At 33.6% G+C, this 8,741-nt stretch overlaps 1 long non-coding RNA gene across 1 annotated transcript; it reads left to right on the top strand.

Annotated features, from left to right (window-relative positions):
• The first annotated feature begins 2,364 nt into the window (after positions 1-2,364).
• LOC149780177 (uncharacterized) lies at positions 2,365-6,437 on the top strand. Its single transcript, XR_016414884.1, has 3 exons — positions 2,365-2,480; positions 3,529-3,550; positions 4,603-6,437. It is a non-coding gene; the product is annotated as an uncharacterized LOC149780177 (long non-coding RNA).
• Positions 6,438-8,741: the final 2,304 nt, after the last annotated feature.

Raw genomic sequence — 8,741 nt, forward strand, 5'->3', positions numbered from 1 at the left:
GCTAGGTCAGATATCAAACTGTGAAATCATTTATTTTTGTGAGAATCAGTTATTGAAGCTTCAGAAATTATATTTTCAGAGGTACTACAAAACTTCGTTTATATTCCAACGATTGGAAAGGATGTTTTATTGTGTTTTAGATTGATACCTGTTTGTTGCTTCTTCAATTGCCTATATTACAGCAAACGCTATAACAATAGCATTGGTACTCCATATATAATTTGTGAGTACACAGTAGACAGACATTATAGTTACAAGAATAGTTGTCAAATGATCGCACAATGCTCACTCCAGTTGTGAGATATGTTTGACTGTTGGCGCAACCGTTTGCAACTATTAATATAATTCAACATATTGCCCATTATATCAATACATTTTAAAATTGATGGACTTTTTGACGTACAACTTGTGAGCACAAGTTTGCAAAATTACATTAGACAGACATATGAATTTTGGTAATGGACATCTATATTCAATGACGGAATTGAATTGTCAGGCCATTTCATTCGTGTTTCAATTTTCTGTTGTTACGCTATCTGTAGAATATGCCTTTTGTCATAATAATAGGATAGGTAAGGGTCATTTAGTTTCCAACATTTGTAATGCTAATATCACATGAATGAGTCTGTGTCTTAAGGTGAAATAAACATCAAGTGGTCCAACAGTGATACGAGATCTTAGAATGGAGGTCATGGGTTTTATGAAAAAGCCAACTGACCTAATTATCTAGAGTAAACCACGTGACCCTTGTTTACTGTAAAGTAATTTCGACATCTGTAGAATGATTCAGTATTGTATTGCAGTTTGTTGCTACTGAGTGTTTGCATGATATATAAAGAACTATTAAGCGGACTCATGCATTCTTAATAGTGATTCTGATCATGGAAGATTTATTGGGGAGGTTGATTCATTTATTCAATTTTAACAATTTGTTGGAATTATTCTGCTGTAGCATTCATTTAAAGACTATTTGAATATATAGTATCTGTACAGAATTATTGTGAAACATTCAACGACATTTGGATTAATATCGTAGTGAATAGTTTGCATTATTGGTACATCAGTACAATATAGTCATCATTCGGAACACCTTTCGGACTTATTCGGATTGTTATGAACTATTCTAATCGCTAAACCTTTTAGGATATTAAGAATTCATTCACCATATTTAAGGTTATGTTTAATTCTTTCACTTTGTATATTAGGGAAATAAATTTATATTTTCAATTATGCAAAGTTTGTTTATTATTACTTCTCTTTTTTACGTTGTTTTAGACTCAAGAGTCGAGACACTATGCACATTTGGGGTTTTTTTTGTTTTTTTATTTAGATTTTTCTGACCAAGCCATGTAAATAAGTTTGAAAAAAAAATCACGTAAGATGAACTAAATTTGGTTTGTTTCGTGTATTTTTAAAATTTAGATACATGATCATTGTCAAATCTTTTAACAAAATCATTACTTTTTTAACTAGACTTTTAGACATTTAGACAAACACCAATACAGCTGACAAATTAACTTTGATGGGTATAGTACAATTTCAATGCAGATGAAATGTTAGCAATATTTTCAATCCTTTTCTTTGGTTTCCTTTTTGGACCTTTTACACAATTCTTGTTATCATCATTTTAACACAACACACTTGATACAGACGAATTCAAACTTTTAATAGGCCTATTTTATTAATATTTGTATGACATTATTGGAATTTCAGACACGTATTAATTATCTTTGCAAACATTCTGATAATTTGAAATAACGTTTGTAAGTTGTGACATCGTCATCGCATAAATTTTAATAATAGTAGGCAAAGAAATTGGAAAGTGTGTGTTAATTCTCCTTGTAGAAAGCTTGGTTATATTTAACTGCAAATATATCAAAGTATAATTTGTTTTCGAATTTCTTATTTTGGGGCTAATATGTTTTAGAATAGAGGTCTAGTTTATTTGGTGCTTTTTTCCCTTCTCCTTTCTTTGTTTTGTCCAAGATGTCAGCTTCCTGGCAAATCTTTGGGTTAAAGATACATGTTATGTCAGTTTTTGTGGCTTACTCCTATTATATTCTACGTACAACTAGCACTGGTCCGCCAACGATACCGAATACAAATTGACTGACATCAGGAAATTATATATCTTTTTAAAGCTATTGTAGCAATATTTATCCCGTTGTATTGAAAATATAAAGCAATTGTTTTCAACTGAACAATCAAGCTTTCTGCTTATTTTATGTATGCCTAAATTTAGTAAACATACCCTAATATTAACAGCTTTTATATTTAACTGCAGCAATTTTAAACCAGCAATGAGACACGGGTGGTAATAATATCTGAAATTCTTTATTATGTCAGCAGTAGCAGCATCCCCAGATTTGAAAGTCTAGTTCAAGCCTCTGATTTGCAATCCTTTGGCGATCTGGCTCAGTCTAGTGGATCAACATTTGTAACTCAAACATTTGGAACATCGGGATCTGAAAACCCTAGTGGTAAGCAATCGGCGAGCACTGGTTTCTTTACCAAAGCCCAATTTATATTTTTACCCCTTTTTTTCTTAAATGCTAGGAATAAGATATATGTGCTTCCTTAGATCTGTCCAGCTGACTATCGTTCTCAAGCTAAAGAGTATACATGAGAGATGAAAGCTCTTTTCCGTTCTGACTGGAGAAAAAATATTTCTAACAGGTTAGGTACATCCAGTTGGTTTAGATGAATAGAACTGATATTACGCATTTATGAAGCAAAACTGGTTGGAGGGACACTCTTATCTTTTCATAATGTTAATGGGGTATGAATTTTTGTAGATCTCGTGATTTATGCAAACCACGAATTTAAGAAGCCACGAACAGTTAATTACCTTTTGTGTAAACAATATGACCGGTCCCAATATCAATGAATTTAACTACAGACAACAACGTAATATTTGTTTCTTTTGATTATGTAATTTATGTTTTAAAACTCTTTAATTCTGAGACTTAGAGCTTTTCCTGGCTTATACCTTGTTAACCTTGCAAAACCAAGCCGACGTCCGTAGATGACTCTATCATATTTGTTTAATTTTAGGGGGTTCCTATTTGGTATTAGTGGGCCTAGTCAGAACAAACTGTCATCAAAATAAAGCAAAAACTACCCGAGGTAGCAAAATGTTGTTGTGCATGTCTGTATAGCAATATCAATGATCTGACATGCCTTCCACACATTTAAAAGAATATTTTAAATCCGTACAACTCTTTGAATCTTTAGGACTTATACAAACTGGTCAGCAATAGCGATGTGTGTTTTCAAACAATCTGATTGTTCAAAACTTTGACGTGGCAGACAACAGCATGTTTTATGCTGAGACAGAATATATCATTTCAGTGAGCACGAGTATTCTGGCAGTTGGTTTAAAGGCAGCTGCGTATCGACTACAACAAAAAACCTCATGAGACGACTTATATATCAATGGCCTATTTCCTCATGATATTAGTAGCATGGCTATATTATATGAGGTCATCTTTCATTTCTTATTTCCATTATGCCTTTATTTCATTTCAGGATCAGGAGGTAGCACCTTTGGGTATGACATGTTTTTTACACTTCTGGTATTTTGCGTTCAATATTATAAAGGCAAATTATAATTACCATAGCATCAAAATAGCTTTAGAATTACATCACTATGGGCTCAAACCTGGACCGAATGTCGTCTAGTCTACTTTTTGGAATATTGAAATTACAGTTAAAATATCTTACAATATTTAGCACTTTTAAAAAGCCATATTTTATATCTCAAATATCACTCATGCGGTATACTGAATTGTGATCCCATATATTGCATAAGCATGATGTCCGATGCATGTACATGATGCTGAAATCATGCAATTAAAGTATGCATCAGTTTAGTATGCTCAAATTCACAATCTTACATTCGAGATTGATTCGTCAGCACTTTCATTAGTTGAATGAGGGTGTATTCACAATAGAAACTATTCAACTTTAAATTACTGACGCCTCACGGAAGTCAAAATTAAAGAACCATATATGATTGTCAATTTCATCAGACTGACATTTATTAAAAAGCGGGATATCTGCTTTGTTTCGTTTGCTTTTATTTTGATAAATTGTTACCGTTTATATAAAATTACTACCACCACCACCATGCGTTACCCATGTGTAATATACGGCCAACATCAAACAATGTAGACTGAAATTTGCACTAAAAATCCTCAAGAGAATGGCATCTGCAGACACGCTATGCAACGTCGGTTACGAAACCGTTGTGCAGTCAGTTGCACATTATGCTGGGTAAATATGACAGCTGTCAACTCAGAATGATCATGATTTTTAGTTTACTTGCAAGTTGCTAATTTTTGTAGAGTACCAGTTTCCAAAGAGTTAGGGGTTGAAACAAAAGACGACTTTTAAGAACAAGCAAACAAATGATCCTTCACTTAACAAATTGACTTCACTCCATGTGTGTACCAATAAACATGCCACTTTTCAGAAACACAGCAATCGTATTACCAAGAAAACTGAACGAATTCATAGGATTTGAACAGTCAAAGGCGCAGTCAGCAGTAAGATGGGAAAATATTCTAAAATATTGAAAAATTCCTGTACTTTCTATTTCAGGAGTGGACCTTCATTCACAGGTTACAGATCCTGACATTATAATGTTTCTAGGTCATTTCTATTGCGACTTAATGGAGCAGATTGGAAAGAAATGTAATGAACTGATTGTATTGATGCTTAAGTGGAATTTCTTTTTTTTATTATACTTGGTTTCTGTTTATATTTGTGTGTTTTGTACAGACCTCTGAATTTTAGTCAAAATATATAAAATAAACTGAACTTAAAATGCAAACTGCAAACTTGTTACCTAACAATTACAAACACATATGTCAGAACACATATGATAAGATTATTATTGAATATTTGATTTGTGACAATCTTTGACAATTTTCCGCAGCAGGAAAGTTGTAATAAAGATAATCATTGTTAATATAAATAACAAAGGCACAAGAGATTTAGCTTGCATTGTGATGATTGACTACTTTGTGCATATCTGGCAACCTTTTAATGTGTTACATAGAAAGACTTAGGGTGCATTTCTTATCCAAAATACTTGTTGATTCTCTATTACTTATGAATTAGATTGAAAAACTATTTTATGAAAGGCAACGAATGCATTCTACATACTAACACATGTAGCATCATTCCCAGTGTTTTAAATAATTTACAGGACATGTTTTAGTGAAACTACTATACAAGGACAGTTCATTTTAAGCCATAAGGAATCTCGTGCTTTCTTATCAGAGTCACTTTGTAAGGAAGACTATTATTTGTACAATTCTTTTGTATGACGACTTTGAAAACATCCTATAAATTGATCACTGGATATGAATTGTGACTGGGTTGATTATGTAAAAACAGTGGATTGGAAATAAAGAATACTTTTAGTCTCGTTTTGAATTTTGCTAGGTTTGCTGAAGCTCACAAACAAATAAATATGAATTGATTTCAGTTTCAGATTCTATTTTGTTGTCTTGCTTAGCACAAACACTATCAGTTACACACGGAACTGAACCAATCAACAATCCCTCTCACCTCACAAAGAGGAATGGGAAACGTAGAACTTTTATCAGCTTTAATTCTGTCTCAAATCCTGAAAATAATTGTACATCCCTCTAGTATTTATATATGTCCTATATAAAGTATATAAAAAACGTAATTCTATACTTTTTGTTCTGGAGCATATACTTTAGCTTCTTGGGATATTCAATATTAATTGAATCTATCATGCATAGATGTGGGACAGGGACATCCCACTGTGGGTGGTGGTATAATTCTTTCACTAGAATGAGGATCTTTCGAGCTAATGCCTAGAAATTATGAACCCAATAAATAGACGTTCCTATCCCGAACAAAAACATATGTTCGATTATGCTTTTCTCTGCGTACACTACTTCGTCATGGTTCATTATGAGTTGTTCCATTAGCTCACAAATCCAGTCATACTAAGACAAAATCTATGCTGATAATAGTGCAAGAATATTGTCTGCTCGAACAGTCAGAAGTTAGGCGTGATTGTCTTTCTTTCAAATATAAGGATTGGTGCGAATGCATAGTTTTCTGTCAAACGATAAGCTCCACCCAATTTAAATAATATTGCCTTGGGTCACAAGCTATCGTCAAAACGGCGGATTCGGTAACTTCAGCAACAGAGTCCTCAACCGGACGTTAGTCGGGCACATACCATATCAACCACGGCCCCAAACTCAACTTAGCCAGAATCAGATACGATGACATGCATTCCCGACTAACGCAGGCCCACATTGCGGCACATAATCTAATCCAGAATGGACTATGCCACCTCCAGCCTTTCTGCAAGGCATAGCGGCTGTTGGATCGGGGGAGTGACCATTATGGATTATCTTATGTTCACTCAGCTATATTATGTTCACTCATCCACACACTCAACCTTCACTAGAAAGACTACACCTCATCTGCGTGCTTTGAAAACAATTCTTAATTGTTTTCATTGTATGAGAAAGAAGCATATTCATTGTAATAGTTCCTTAATTGTTCTCGGACTTTTCAGTAATTAAGAATGAATTTGTTTATTGTATGTGCAGAATATCAGTCTGCTTTGTATTTGTTTAATAAATGCATTTTAAATATATTTGTTCCTATCCTAAGGCATAGTTCCTAATTTTAACAAACCTTGGTTTTAAGTTGATTGCTCTATCAGTATTGAAATGTTCCCGGACACTTCATGGATGACTAAAATCAAAACTATAGGACCTTTTTAAAATTGTCTTATTGTGACGTTTTATATGTAAATCTAATGTTTCAAGATCAACCGTGTATCGATAAAGGAGTTAAAAAGGAATTTAAAGTTATATTAATCTTTGTAGAACGGGTGGGGTATGTACTTCTATCATCAAAGGTTAATATACATTTATGTATCTTTGTGTATGAGTGCTGCATGGTCATAATCAAAACGGACTTCTTTATGAACTTTACAATGTTTTTTTTGTTATTCTCTTATGTATATCTATATTTTGTTTTAATTTGTATTCATGACTGTAAAGAATAGTCACAATCTATATGTAAAACTTTGTACACGGGTACAGGTTCAATTTTAAAATATTGAGAGTATAGACTGCGTAGAATGGATAAATAAGTGCATATGTTAAGTATTTACAATTATTAAACATAGTACGCCATGTTGCGTACACTACGGGAATGTTGATTTCCTCAGACAACACTGTGACGTAGTTCATCCTATTCGGTAACTGCCGGATAATTCCGTAAATTACCATATTGTTGAGAGTTTAGAGTTATATCCTTTGCACACATGTACATAAAAATTACTTTGCTTGTTAAACCCACGTGAAAGGCAAATTTGTAATTGTCTTTCATTTCTTTTGCTTTATTCGACATTGTAAATATCGGAAACAGACAACATAGTATTTTCCTTCTACGTACATATGCAGTCGTACATACACCCTTTCGCTGAAAATGGACTTGTCCAGGAACTGGAAATGACTGGCGAATAGTGCGTCATTTACATTGAAAACTTCCGTTTGGAATGAAACTCACAGACGATATGGTGTTAGGGTCCCTACTGGGCATCATCAGGTTTGAAATCATAAATCAGTAAATGAACTGACTAAGTTTTGCCATCTTTTATCTCATTTGTGATTTTCGTCTTTTAAATTTTTACGGGGTACAAACAAACGTGGAGGTATGTTCAGACTTACTTCGCGTATCAACATTAATCAAAAGTACTTCTGGAATAAATCATCCGTGCAGATGTACATTGAATTGTTAACTTCTAGTAAAATCCAAATATGTTCACTGGCGAAGAAAAATGTTTATTCCTATATACATTTATTACAAATATTGTGTACATTTTTCTACCATCCCTTTTCAGCTTTTGACAAATACCGTTTCGAGTTTATGTTTAAAGCTGTACGTATAGTATTATGGTGTTCTTCGAAAAACGGCACACACAGAGCACAAAAACTGTTTCAGGAATTGACGCTACAAAAATAGTTAATTACATTGACAAAGATATTGGGCGCGAGGGATAATAATGAAGAGAAATAGTGAATTAAGGTTAAATAACTTGTTTATTCGTGTGTTTCATTCAAATTATTTTGCTCTCACGTGAATTTTCAATATATGTAAAATTATTTAGCAAGTAGCGAGTTTACTACATGGAAGATCCCCTACTAATCTACATTAATATATATAAAAGTACCATATAGATTAATAGAATGGAAAATCCCCCTACATCATTGGAACACACTGCTAAGGAACCTTATAAATATATGATAGAGCTCGGAAAACTAGGTTGGGATTTCCCTACCATTGTAATACACTGAACCCCAAACGGATTAAAGCTACCAAACGTAACCATTTCGCTAGAAACACGCATTGGAATTGAAATAAAGGCATCCCAATATGGGTAAATAAATCTGGGAGAGCTCGGTAAAACTGAGCTGCGTTCTCGGTGATCTGGGTAAAGTTCTCGGTAAACTTGTTAAAATTCGGTTAAGGTTATCAAAGGGGAATTTAGTAAGCAAAGTACGGACGCTGAAGAGAATGCAGAACTGTATTTTCAATCAACATCGTTTGCATACCAAACTGTGTTACATTTTGTCATAACAGTTCCTGGTCAAGTTTACCGAACTTTATGGAGGTGGAGAAGTTGGATTTAAAAAGACGTGTACACAATACAAACTCTGCAGGAAGCTGTCGTA

Source organism: Sinohyriopsis cumingii, chromosome 16 (assembly GCF_028554795.1).
Source record: "Sinohyriopsis cumingii isolate HCF-2022 chromosome 16, ASM2855479v2, whole genome shotgun sequence".
Taxonomy (NCBI): Eukaryota; Metazoa; Mollusca; class Bivalvia; order Unionida; family Unionidae; genus Sinohyriopsis; species Sinohyriopsis cumingii.